The following is a 12,921-nucleotide window of genomic DNA, read 5'->3' as shown; positions in this document are numbered from 1 at the left end:
ATACACATATGTGCATATATACAAATCTCTCTCCAATGATGATGATGATGATGATGATGATGATTGATGGGATTTATTAGACTAGCTTACAGGCTGTATCCAGGTAGTCCAACAATGGCTGTCTCATGATATAAAGACCAAGAATTTGGTAGTTGTTCAAGGCTGGATGACTCAGCGGTCCCTCTCTGGTGCTGGAGTCCTAGAGGATTCGTGGAGAGCTGCTGGTTTTCAGTCTACACTGGACTCTTGAAGAAATAGGTTCTAATACAGGCAAAGGAATGCCTCAGCAACAGGATAGGTGAACTTGCCAGTAAGAATGAGGGCAAGCAGGTGAAAAGCACTTTCCTTCTTCCAGATTGAGGGTGGGCCTTCCTGCTTCAAATGCTGGGATTAAGAAAAGCCCTCACAGGCATGCCCAGCAGCATGGGTTTTCATTGACTGCAGATATAGTCAAGTTAGCCATCAGCCTCAAAATGTTCACAAAAGACTTGGGGAAGACTAGAAATAGAAATGTCCTCGTGTCAGGTGCTGGACAATTTTTCAAATGCACCATCTCCATTTTACCAATTGTTCCATAAGGAAGCTAAAGAAATTATGTAACTTGGATTTCTGCCACACATCACTAAGGAGCCCCACGACCCAGATACCTAGACTCCAGAGTATTGGCCTTTGTTCTTTGGCTACACTTCTAGTAAGTTCTGATTTTCCCCAGTGGCTTCCTGAAAATAACTGCTCAAAAGCTGGGATTTTACAGCTTAGTGCCAGAGGGGTTTGCATGAAAAAAAGCATTGAATAGAGGAGACTGGAACACCCTGCTAACTGATTGTTTCTTTATTCTGATACTAGGCAGGGTGACATACAGACTTTTGGTGTGTGTGTGGGGAGGGGTGGTTAGAGCCACATTTTTTCAATTAATAACCCTTAGCATGAGTTTCTCCAAGAAGCTGGGCTGGACAGCTGAAGTAGAAATGGAATGATGAATATTTCTTAGTTCTGGCTTAAGGAATCCAGAGTCACCATACTAAAGGCAGTGACCTTTTCAATCTTTATTAATGAAGAAAAGAAAATAAGCCTTTTCCTCTCTGCTCTCTTTAAATTGCATCGATTTGTGGTGTAATTTATACTTTTGTGGTCTCTAAATAGAAACTTCTGAATCACTTCCCATCCAATTTAAGGAATTTGCTGGTTATGGGTCTGTTCTGATATTTATCTCTAATATGTTTATATAAGACAACAGAGGAATGATTCTTAGTTTTTATAAATTGCTTCCAATCTAGATAGTTAAGTAATTCAAGATTTCAGTCTAATGATATTTTAATAATAGAAAGTGGTGGAATAAGCAAGATGTCTCAGTAGGCAAAGATGCCTGCTACCAAGCCTAATGACCTGAGTTTGACCCTTCAGACCAAGTGACTCCCATAAATTGTTCTTTGAATGTAATGGCATGTACACACACACACACACACACACACACACACACACACACACACACGGTAAAAAAAAAAAGTAAAAAAGGTAAATCATGAATAAAATTTGACTGTACAAACTACCAGCTTTACACAAAAGTGTACAGAGCCATTGCTAGTTAATTCTTTTTTAAAAATGTGGAAGATCTTCGTCAGTCCATCTGTCTTAGTTACTGTTTTATTGCTGTGAAGAGACACCACGACCAAGGCAACTCTTATGAAAGACAGCATTTAATTTGGGGCTTGCTTACAGTTTCAGAGAGTTAGCTCATCATCATCATGGTGGGGTGTGTAGCTCAGGCCCCTGGGGTAGTCGCTGAAAGCTTTCAGTTCTGATCCACAGGCAGCGGGTAGAGAGAGAGGCTAAGCCTGGCAATGTGGGCTTGTGAAACCTCAAAGACCACCCCCAGTGACACACCTCCTAGTTCTTCCTAACAGTCCACCACCTGGGAAGCACACATTCAAATATATGAGCCGATGGGGTCATTCTCATTCGAACCACAACTGTCTCATGTCAAATTCCTCAAAAATGAGCAAAGAGCAAAAGAGATTCTACCATGGAAGACTAAAAGGGGCTAATAAGAAGCATTAACATTTTCAAAGAGTAGAAATGCAAATTAAAAAGTCATACATTTTTTTTAAAGATACAGTTTGCACAGATCCAAAATGTTGTTAATGTGACTCTGACCCTCTCCTAGATTGCTGTGTGCCTTACAGATTTGCAAAATAAGTCTGGAGTAATTTGGGGGAAAGGCCTTAATGCTTTCTTATGTCCACTGAAAATCTCTTATATAGGCTGGAAAGATGGCTAAGTCAATACAGTGCATGCCCTGAAAACACAAGGACTGGAGTTCGATCCCCACTATCCACAGAAAAGCCAGGTGCAGGAGCTTATAACTCCGGTACTGGGGGTGGTGGGAGTGGGCAGGAGTAGACAGCACCCTGGGGCTGGCTGACAATCTCATCAAATCTACGGGCTCCAGATTCAGTGAGAGACTGTCTCAAAAACTCAGGTGAGGAGGGTACCCGTCGTTGACTTCTGGCCTCTTCATATACTGTACACATGCACACAAACATATACATAGATGTACCCACATATACATGAAATAAATCTCTCATATGGAGGTAACTGGGTAACTGAGACTTCAACAATGCCTTTTATTACAGAAATATTGTGAGAACCAGAATTAGTAACTACAGGAGAAAATTAAGCAAATTATGTTATAGCCATATGGTCAGATAATAAGGCCAAGTTTAAAATCCTGGTTACTTTTTTTATTTTGGCTTTTCAAGACAGGATTTCTACGCGTAGCCCTGGCCGTCCTGGAACTTGTTTTGCAGACCAGGCTGGTGTGTGCCACCACTGCCCCAGCCCCAATCCTTGTTACTTTTTAATGGTAAAACTATACTAATTTTCTTCTTTAAAGATCCCAGTACTTTCTAATTTACTTACAATAACATGGATACAAAATCGGAAAAGAAATATGCAATTGAAAATTCTTAGCTTAGTGAATAAAACTCCATTTCTGTTTATGTCTAAGTCTTGATTATTTTTGATAAGCAATGGAAATAATTGACAATCTACTGCACTGCAGTGATTCAGAGTCAGTAACATTTGTTTTTGTGCCATGTATTTTTCAGTGTGTTTATTACTCACGGTCCTTCAAATGACTAGACAAATTCACATTGAAGAAAAGAAAAATGTGCTATTATAATTCCGGTCTACATTAATATTTTCCAAGAGTTATTTTTGGAGAGATTTGAGGGTAGATATTAAGGGAGTAAAATTCCTTCCCTCATTTCCTCTGAACTTTACTGGATTACATTTTTCTTCTTGCCCCCTTTGAAAATATGTGTATGTGAAGTGACTGCATGTGTGTGTGTGTGTGTGTGTGTGTGTGTGTGTGTGTGTGTGTGTTTGCGTGTGTCTGAGGCTGATGTCGGGAATCCCTCTTGATCACTCTCCACTTTGTCTCATTGGAACCCAGAGCTCATCTATACATAGTCATTTTGCTATGTGGATACTGTTTCTGCCTTCTGAGTGCTGGAATTATAGGTGGGAATCACATCCATCTGGCAGGGGATCTGAACTCTTGTCCTCATGCACAAGCAAGCACTCAGTTAGCCACTAGACTATCTCTGCAGCCCGTGTATTTTTTTTTTTCTTTTTTGGTTTTTTCGAGACAGGGTTTCTCTGTGTAGCTTTGCGCCTTTCCTGGAACTCACTTGGTAGCCCAGGCTGGCCTCGAACTCACAGAGATCCGCCTGGCTCTGCCTCCCGAGTGCTGGGATTAAAGGCGTGCGCCACCACCGCCCAGCCCGTGTATTTTTTTTTATAGTCTAAAAATGATATGCATTTATTGGTGCCACACAATGCTGTGAAATATGCATGCAACATGGACTGGTTAACTTGAGCAAATTAATATATACATTACTTCATGTACTTATCCATTTTATAAGAACTCCACAGCAATATACCTTGAATGGAATTTTCAAGAATACAATACACACTCTCTCCTCCAGCCAAAGAAGATGCCCAAAGTAAAAATGGCCAAGGGGAAGAAGATGGCCACTGTCCCTCCATCATGAAGAAGCAGGAGGCCAAAAATGTTGTGACGCCTATGAAAAAAGGCCCAAGAACTTCAGCACTGGGCAAGACACCCAGACCAAAAGAGACCTCACCCTGTGGTGATATTTCATTTGTGCTGAAATGTGATATTTTATTTGTATGTTAATAAAGTTTGCCTGGAGATCAGAGGTCATAGCCATAAACACAAGTCAGGCGGTGGTAGCACACGCCCTTAATCCGATCACATGGCAGGCAGAGTCTCTGTGTGGTCAAGGACACAGCCAAGCGTGGTGACATGCGCCTTTAATCCCAGTAGAGACTTGGAGGTCTGTATAGACAGGCAGTGACAAGGAAGTGATGTGGCTGGGCTTAGAGCCAATGAGAAGGCAGAACAGGAAGGCAATAAAAGCACAGTTTAGACAAGAAGAAGCTCTCTCTGTGGAAGCTACTGCGTGGTGGTAAGCTAAGGCTAGTTGTGGCTATTTGCTCTGATCTCTTCAGCTATTACCTCTGTATTTGGCTCTGTATTTCTTATTTAATAAGACTGTTTAGAAATTCGTCTACATCACCCACTTTGTCAAATGGCCCTGTTCCATCCAGCTACAACAGCAAAGACTATCATTTATAAGCAGCTCAAAGGCCCTCCTGCGATTAACCAGTTCACCCAGACCCTGGACCATCACACAGTCACCATCTGCTTAAGCTTGCCCAACAGTGCAGGGCATAGATAAAGCAGAAGCAGCTAAGGCTGCTGGTCCGTGCTGAGAAGAAAGCTGATGGTAAAGGGGGCGTCCCCATGAAGAGACTACCTGTCCTTTGAGTAGGAGTCCATACAGTCACTACCTCGGTAGACAATAAGAAAGCTCTGCTCTTGGTGATTACATGCAGTGTAGACCCCATTTGAGTGGTGGGTTTCCTGCCTGCTTTGTGTCACAAAATGGGGACCCCCTACTGCATCATCAAAGAGAAGGCCAGGCTGGGATGGCTGGTCCACAGGAAGGCTAGCACCTCTGTTACCATCATGCAGATTAACTCAGAAGACAAAAACACTCTGGCTAAGCCGGTGGAAGCTATCAGGACCAACTGCAATGACAAATACGATGAGATCCCCCACTACTGGGGTGACAATGTTCCTGGTCCAAAATCTATGGCTTGCACTGGAAAAGGCGAAGGCCAAAGAACTCGCCACTGAACTAGGTTAACCAGGTACACTGCTAAGCTTCCTGTAGATGAATATAACTTAAAAATTGCCCTTCAAAAAGCTCAATACACAGTTCTTGCCTATAGACACCATGTTGTACTCTTGAATTTCTTATTCCTACTTGGAAATTTGTATCCTTTGATCCTTTGTAAGCTCCACCTCTTACATTCCATGGTCTCTGACTAGTCACATTTCTGCACATGTGGGTTTTACAATCTAATTCTTGGTGCAAATGATCTGGATTGTGGGTCATACTTCAACTGTGAGTGTGTTCAAATATGCTCTTGGAAACCAAATATTCTTGAAAGCATTCTTCATTCCTTCTTTTCTTTAGCACAATTTGCCTCTGAAACAATGAAGAGCTGTTGGAGTTTACCTCCAGTGAGGTGGATTTGAAAGTGCACCTTGAAGAGTCTCCTTCTGGAAGCCGAAAATACTAATTACAAACAAGGGACTCTTCTATTTCCCTTATGGAAAATTGAAAAGATGTTTCAAGCTGTGATTATGTTAGCTTTGGCACCACACCGTGTGTATCGCAAGGATTCTGCCGAAGGAATTCTGTTGTGAACTTAGATGAAAAACAGTGGCACACCGGATTTAAGGCAGTGTTCTTACAATTCAAATTTTGTTTCTGTTGGTATTTTTCAGCACAGAGCTCCCAGAAACGTAAAAGATCAAAGAACACCACCACACAGCAATGTAGATGCCCTGAGGCCCATGACACTTCCTGGGAAGCACAAAAATACATCCCCCCCTCCCCCTGCCCCAGGTTGATGGTACGATTCTGTAGACAGCAGTAGACAGAAAGCCTTTTAATTTCAGTTCAGCATCTTTCAGGGTTAGTGTTTTCAGACTTATGATGGTTCCACATAACGAATGAAAATATACTGCTCCTTGTCCTGAATAATTCACCTGTGGAGTGTGAGCTAACAAGGGTAAATCCTCCCTGCTTTGGACTTACTCAACGGTGGTGTCTGTTCAAACAACAAACAGGCTTTTCAGTGAACATTGTCCAGCAGTTCCATCGCTTTTCAGTTTTTCTTGGTTTCTCCTCAGTCTCTCAAGTGTTCACAAACTACGGAGTAGGAAGCCCGGAAGCAGCAGTGTCCACACTATATGGATCACAGGAGATTAAGCCTGGAAGGCACCAAGGACCAGATAGGCGAAAACACGAGCTCGGCGCCTGCGCAGTGGACTAGACAGTTACCACAGCAACGGAACGGCTTGGGGTGACCATTTCCCTCAGGGTGGGGGAATAGCTCAGTGGGAAGTCTCCGCCCCTTGCATGACAACGGCACCCCGGAGGGCGGAATTCCCGCCCCCTCGGATGTGAGAGGCAGTGATAGACGTAACCCAGCGCGTCGCCATGGCAACCGCGTTGAGTGCCAGCCAGGGCTCGAGGGGGCGGGACAGGCGAGCTCGGTAGTCCCGCCCCCGGTTATGCTGGACGACAGCGACCCATCCGCCCGCAAGGATTTGAAACCGTTTGGCTGTGGCGGCGGGGCGGCGGCGGCCGAGTGGACGGCTTGCTTGTGGGGGCTCCAGGTTCTCTCCCTCTCCTTTTTCTCTCGCCAGTAATCCCCCCTCCCGCCCTGCTCCCAGGTTCTGAGTGGAATTTTGCGCGGGATGGAGCCCCCGCGCGTGCGGGCTGGCTGGCTCGGGGAGGGCCGCCGCCGCAGGCCGGGGACCCGCGCTTGCGGCCTGTGTGGCGCGCGCCCCGGCGGGGTTAGCAGCCGAGCGAAGGCCGGGGAAAGTTCTCAGTAAAGTTTGGTCGGGTGGCATGGCGTGGCCCCGAGCCCTGAGGTAGGGGCTTGTGGGTGTGAGGAGAGGTCTGTGTCCTGGAGCAGGTAGGAGAGCGGCCCCGGGCCTGGGTGGGCCACACAGGCGCCGCTCACAGCAGCGGAGGAAGTGACCGCCGAGAGCCGGACAGCTGCAGTCCCCCACCCTCCACCCCGCCATCAGTCCGGAGCAGGACCCGCCTGCAGGCAGGCTGGCTCCCAGAAAGTCCCGATGATCTCGGGTTTGCAAGGTTCCCAGCACGGAGTCGCGGCCCTGTGGGGAGACACACAGTGTTTGTAGAGATCCAGTGAACAAGTACTTAGGACAGCTGCCTTTTGTTTTGTGTTTGAGACAGGGTCCCACTGTGTAGACCTTGCTAGCGTCGAATTCACAGAGATCCACCTGCCTCTGCCTCCCGAGTGCTGGGATGACAGGGCGTGTGCCCTCTCGCCCCACATCAGTATGCTGGTATTTTTTGTGACTTGTCTTTACTTTTTAAAGATAACTAAAAGTAAGACAGAAAAGGCAAGCGAAATGCCAGTAAGCCCCATTCCACTGTGGCCATTCCCTTACCCTAGCTAAATGGAGAGCAGGGTAATTTGTGCAGTGTTCAGGTCCAGCTGATGGCCTGCAGCACTCAGATCATTCACGTCGCTAAGCCCCACCTTCCAGCCGGCCGGTAAAGGATAGCGGAAATCCTGTCTATCTGGTTAGGTGCACTGGAGGACATACCGGGATACATTTTTTTTTTTTTTTGGTTTTTCGAGACAGGGTTTCTCTGTGTAGCTTTGCGCCTTTCCTGGGACTCGCTTTGGAGACCAGGCTGGCCTCGAACTCACAGAGATCCGCCTGGCTCTGCCTCCCGAGTGCTGGGATTAAAGGCGTGCGCCACCACCGCCCGGCCCGGGATACATTTTTAATACCCATATCTGCCCCGGACGTCTTCTGGAAAGATATCCAGATGTATAACCTGCAAAAAAAAAAAGTGCCCTGGTAACTCTTGTTGATTCATTGGCATTTCAAGTCTTCTGTATTATTCTCCACAATACATTTAAAATATGATTTGATGGAACAAAAAAAGCATCTACAATATATTTAAAATATGATTTGTTGGAACAAAAAAGCATTTTACGCAACTTTCAGGAATATATTGCATTTGCAAGGTGCGTGTTATGTATAGGAAGTGTGTTCTTGGCTTAGCGGTTGTCGGCTGTCTCTTGAAAGGCTGTTAATATCGGGGGCTTGCGTGTGCTTTGCTGACTTCTATGGCCGCCAAGCACTTTTGAGAAAGTCTTAGTGCATTTTATAGCTGTCCACAAAGAAGCAGATTTTATAAAAGGTGAGGCTAGTGAGTTTAATAAAAGACACCATATTACCTACAGAATATAAGTACAGGAGCCACCAGCCTCTTTTTATACTTTTGAAGTAGGTTGTACATGTAGTAGTCACATTGTAATTGGTATTAGTGAAAGACATGCTATGAGGGATTTAATTCTAAACCAAAGAGAGAGCTTTATGTATTTTTCTTTTCTTTCTTTCTTTTTTTTATCTAAAAGTTAAAACTTTTTTGAGACATGGTCTCTCTACACATAGCTGTGGCTGCCCTGGGACTCATTGTGTAGACCAGGCTGGCCTCAAACTTGCAGATAAGCCTGCCTCTGTCTCCTAAGTGGTGGGATTAAAGGCGTGTATCACCATGCCCCGCCCTTATTTTTCAGTTTTAATACCTTAAATTTGAAGTTCTGATGAATAGTATAAAGACTTTTGATAGCTAGACATAAGTTGTTTGCACAGTAAAATTTGTGTAGCAGGAATTCCTTCAAAAATTGAAGCGTTAATTTTTTTTTGTTGTTGTTGTTAGAGAATGAATAAGGGGCAAGGAAAAGCAGATTTTTTAGCTTTGACTAATTATCACTTTGACTTTATTTTTGCGTGGGTATATGCGTGCACACAGGTTTGAAGGCTATGAGTCAACGTGACCTCAGATGTCTTTTGGAGCTGTCCAACTTGTTTTAGAGAGAGTCTCTTGCTGGGACCTGGGCTCCCTGATTAGGCTTGGCTGACTGGAGAGTGAGCTCTAGGGCCACCTGTCTCTGTCTGGTGCTGAAATTACAGGCGTCTGCCGCTTGTACCTGCCTTCTCTGGTGGTTCCTGGGATTGAGCTTGGGACTCCTGTTCACTTTACTGACCCAGCTCCTGTTTTTGCTTTTCTTAGAGTGTAATTTGATCATTACATGTCCTGATAGCATTCAGATTGCCTTTCTACTATTCAAATTACTTTTTTTTATTAGTTGGCGATATTTCTGACTTACATGTAAACGGCCAAGTGGTCAGATTATGTAAGAGCTAGGGATTTCAGAATTTTAATCTGGGCTTTGCTTAATTATATGATTTTGGTGAGTCACTTAACTGCTGAATTTTAGTCTCCTCTAATATCAAACACTAACATTTACACAAATGTCAAAGGATTTATTGAGAATTAGTGATTATGAGGAACCTTTTTGCTTTGGCCACAGCAAACGACAGGCTTAGGCAATATTTTGAGTACAGGGCATGATGTGTAAGCCTAGAAGTACATTTAGGGCAGAGCTGTGCTTAAAGTTTTGGGCCTAGGAATTTTCGTTGGTTTATTTATCCATTTGAATAGATGTTTTCAACTTTATTATCTACTATCCAGTATGCTATCATAGTGTACTTTCACCAAGTACCAAATGTATTGTAGGAATTTAAAACAAAACAAACCAAATACCCCCGCCCGCTCCCCCAACTAATCAACTAGTTATTAAATTAATTTAAACCAAGTTACATGATTAGTTAATTATTTATGAAGTGTGGAGGATTGAGATCAGAGCCCCCCATATACCAGGCAACTTCTCTGCCACAGAGCTACCTCCCCAGTCCTGAATGAAGTTTGTTTTAACTATGTCTTAAAATTGAAAACACGTTCCTTCCTCTGGAACACAGAAAGTGGGATCGCCATTTTTGACAAATTGAAGTAGGAGCTTAGGAGCATGTGATATACCTGTTCTGTAAGACCTATTTGGTGTTCAGAGTAGAAACATTAGAAACCAGTAGTTTGGGGCTGGGGATATGGCTCTGTCCATAAAATGCCTGCTGTTGAAGGATGAGGACCTGAGTTTGGATCCCCAACACTCAAATAAAAGCTGAATGTGGTGGTGGGCATCTGTAACCCTAGAGACAGATAGATCCCTGGTTCTCATTGGCCAGATAGCCTAGCTGAATTGATGAGCTCCAGGTTTAGTGAGAGGTAATGTGTCAAAAGTTAATGTGGATAGCAATCAAGGAAGATATGCAAAAACTCCACATGGGAGTACACACACACACACACACACACACACACACACACACACACACACACACACAGAAACTTGTACTTCCTCCCGCCAAAAATTTGTCAAAAAAGCGATTAGTCATGCAGAAGTTGAACATTAATTTGTTTATTCAGTGATCAGTTCTCTAGCTCCTAACATGTACTTGATAATATGCGAGGTGCTTACTAAGCTGTAAGTTTCGACCCCTGCTTTCCAAGAGCCTCTCCCAGATGTAGGAAGTATGTAAATTTACAAATGTCTGGTAAATGCAGTGACACAGATGGAGCATTTCACAGCAGGAAGAGAGCAACAATTAGCCTAGGGTAAGTAGGACTAGCTGTACTCAGCAGTGACAGCTGAGCTGCATATTATCTGTCCTCGGGTCTGTAAAGACCTGTGCATTGGGAGCAGAATTAGGTAAGGGCTTGGAGTGTTTGAAGAATGGCGAGAAGTTCATCGTGACAATGGGGAAATTAAAATGGCCATTGGTGGGTTTGTGTAGTTAGGCAAAGAGTAGCTGGTAAGATAGGCCTAAATGGGAAGGCACTTGCCCGGCTAATGTAGGGTTTGGAAAGTATCCTGTAGTGGGCAGTAGAGAGATTTTGAAGTAGTTGAGATAAGCTTCACTTTTTCCTCGGTAGAGACAAGGCTCGTTGGAGGGCAGGTCATGGGGGCATTGTAGTAGTAGAAGTTGGTGGTGTGCAGGGTTTGTCTGCTAGAGTGCAGGGAGAATGGAGAAGCTGGGACTTCTGTGTGTTTGTCCCTGGGTGCTTTATGGAGAACTTGGACAATGGAAACCTTGAAATGTCTAGTAAGGAAGATGAACTAGATGACAATACCACTAAGCATATGGGTCAATTGTAAAGAGTTTTCTTTGGGACATATGTAACTTTGTAATGTACCAGAGTAGGTCCAGGAAGCTGTTGTAAATACGAGTTTGGAACTGCAAGGAGAGAGCAGAGTTAGCAATACAATTTAAGGTAAATGGCGTGAGGAAACTACCAGTACTGATTGTGATTGCCCAGAGAGAAGGTGAAAAGTCAGATAAAAAGAAGACCAAGGAAAGAGCAGTGTAGAATCTGGACTTAATGGTGGCTGGAGAAATGAGCCACTGAGAGACTGAGAAGAAATGACCGGGGATGGGGGGCAGCAGGGCAGGAGGGAGTGAGCTATTGACGTCAAAGAGGCATTTCTAGGAGTAGCGAGATGTAAGGAGGGTAAGGTGCCATGAGGTGTGGTACCCTGAAGACAGAAGATAGCTGTTTGGATTTAATAACTAGTGAATCGATTGCAGGGGGACTTGGAAAGAGTTCAGTAGGTGACAGAGTGGAATAGGTAATTCCCATGGGGGATGAAGCTGGAGAAGGAAAGTAAAGGAAGACTGGTGAATGGAAGGCTAGAATGAGCGGTGACAGGAGGGGAAGGAGCCAGTGGAGATGCAGAATTTGAAATAAGGGGAGGTATGTAACTGATGATTGATAAACGGTAGGAGGATGCTTGGCATGTAGGAATATAGGCAAGGTAAGGATGTGTCCTTTCGGAGGTGGGTTGAGAGGCGGGAGGAGTACCACTGTAATAGGGCTGGTACCATCTATTTTTTATGAACTAAGTGTTTTTTTTTCTTAAATTGAGAGAAGAGTTGCAGTTGGTTAAGGGACTTTAAGATGTATGTTAAGTTCTAAGTATTGCTTTGTGGACTGATCAAAAGTAAACTCTTCAAAGAGCCATCTAACTCCAAGGCAGTACCATCTTTCTTGAGTCACTCCTGGGTTAGGGAGTTACAGCATCAGTGGGGTTTGCAGTATTGCCAAGTGGAAAGAAGAGCTCCAAGGGAAGAGGAGGTGGACTGGGAGGTGGAGGGAGGGAGGGAGGGAGGGGGGAGAGAGGTGTGGGTGAGCATCTGAGGAGACGGTGCTACTGTCAGGTAGAGGTGTTCCTAAAGGGAATGGAAAGCAGGTGGTGTAGCAGGTGATTGGCGGCCCCCAGAGGGTGCTTGTGGGAGGAGCAGTAGTTGGGAAGCAGCATGGAGGATCTTAGCCAGTGTTTGCCCTCCTAGGCTGTGTTGAGTGGAGGAAATGAAAGATTGAAAAGAACATGCACCTATGTGCAAAAGTGAGGCCACAGCTCCCTCTCATGGCTGTGAGGGAAGTGATGGGAATCAGTGAAAGGTTGGGTAACTTACTCAGACAGGACAGGTGGTTGTAGAAGTTGCTGGTGAGAAACTGTAAATGTTGGAAACTCGTTTTGCAACGGTAAGGTTAAGCTGTGGAACAAGACAGCTTTTAAGGCAGAACAGAGTTTCCACCCAATCCATAGTTTGTAAATATGTGACAAATTGGGTATTATATATTATGTAAGTATATGGTAGTTCACAGACTAAATAGACATATTGATTATGGATATATTTTTTTCTTTTTTTCTTTTCCTTCATTTTTCGGGTTTGAGCTGGATGTACACATACACACACTAATATATATATATAAAATTATTTTTTGAGGTTCTGTAGATTGAACCTAGGCCTCAGACATGCTTGACAAGTACTGCACCACTTACTAAACCACAGCTGCTTCTATT

At 44.2% G+C, this 12,921-nt stretch overlaps 1 protein-coding gene across 7 annotated transcripts in view; it reads left to right on the top strand.

Moving 5' to 3' along the window:
- Positions 1-6,589: 6,589 nt before the first annotated feature.
- The window catches only part of Cep112 (centrosomal protein 112), a 494,900-nt gene continuing 488,568 nt past the window's right edge, over positions 6,590-12,921 (top strand). For 4 of the 7 annotated variants that reach the window (XR_008222117.1, XM_052755646.1, XM_052755649.1 and 1 more), the window contains exon 1: positions 6,592-6,781. The gene's annotated coding sequence lies outside the window, so the exon portion shown is untranslated. Of the gene's footprint in view, positions 6,782-12,921 lie in introns of all 7 variants that reach the window. The other 3 variants (XM_052755648.1, XM_052755650.1, XM_052755651.1) reach the window with 1 other exon arrangement.

Source organism: Peromyscus californicus, unplaced genomic scaffold, assembly GCF_007827085.1.
Source record: "Peromyscus californicus insignis strain IS unplaced genomic scaffold, ASM782708v3 Scaffold_3__1_contigs__length_106647218, whole genome shotgun sequence".
NCBI lineage: Eukaryota > Metazoa > Chordata > Mammalia > Rodentia > Cricetidae > Peromyscus > Peromyscus californicus.
The sequence above is the reverse complement of the archived record's forward strand: the minus strand, read 5'-3'. Positions and strand labels throughout refer to the sequence as shown.